This window comes from Lolium rigidum, chromosome 7 (assembly GCF_022539505.1).
Source record: "Lolium rigidum isolate FL_2022 chromosome 7, APGP_CSIRO_Lrig_0.1, whole genome shotgun sequence".
NCBI classification, from domain to species: Eukaryota; Viridiplantae; Streptophyta; class Magnoliopsida; order Poales; family Poaceae; genus Lolium; species Lolium rigidum.
In genome coordinates this window covers 312241155-312241737 of record NC_061514.1, presented here as the reverse complement: position 1 = coordinate 312241737, position 583 = coordinate 312241155, and positions in this window count along the sequence as shown.

Sequence of the window (583 nt, the reverse complement as noted above, 5' to 3'; positions counted from 1 at the left end):
GTTGAGAAGCGAGAATCATTGACACAGCATTCGCTGGGGAGTTATTTGGAACTCTCTCCAGGGCATCGACGGGAATGTTTGCTGCCTCTGAAATAGAAAGGAAGGAGAAAATTCAGTCATTGACAAAAAGTTTAAATCCATAAGCATGTCACTCGACAGAAGTACGTCAGAAATTACCAAGCAAGGCCAAAGAAGATTGGCGAAGGACTTCATCCTTTTCGGCTGCTCGAGCCTCAGCCACCAGCCTGGATGCTTCTTCCTCCTTCAACTTCCCTTTTAGTCTGGCCAGCTCATCCTTCAGAGAATCAATCTCTTGGCGAGCCGCGGCAGCTATCTTGACTGCGCCATCCAGTTTTGAGGAAGAAGATTCGACTTCCTCTTGCAGCCGAACTTTGTCAGCTTCTAGAGAAGTGAATCGGGAGGCGAAAACCTCCAGAGAAGAGATAACGCCGCGCGAGTCCTTAAGAGAAAAAGAAAAACAATTAAACAAGGCACGCTCCAAGACATACGTATTAAGATCGAAGAGAACTTACGAGAAAAGGAGCCGCGATAGCGACGGTTGGAGAAATATCTTTCCCTTTGG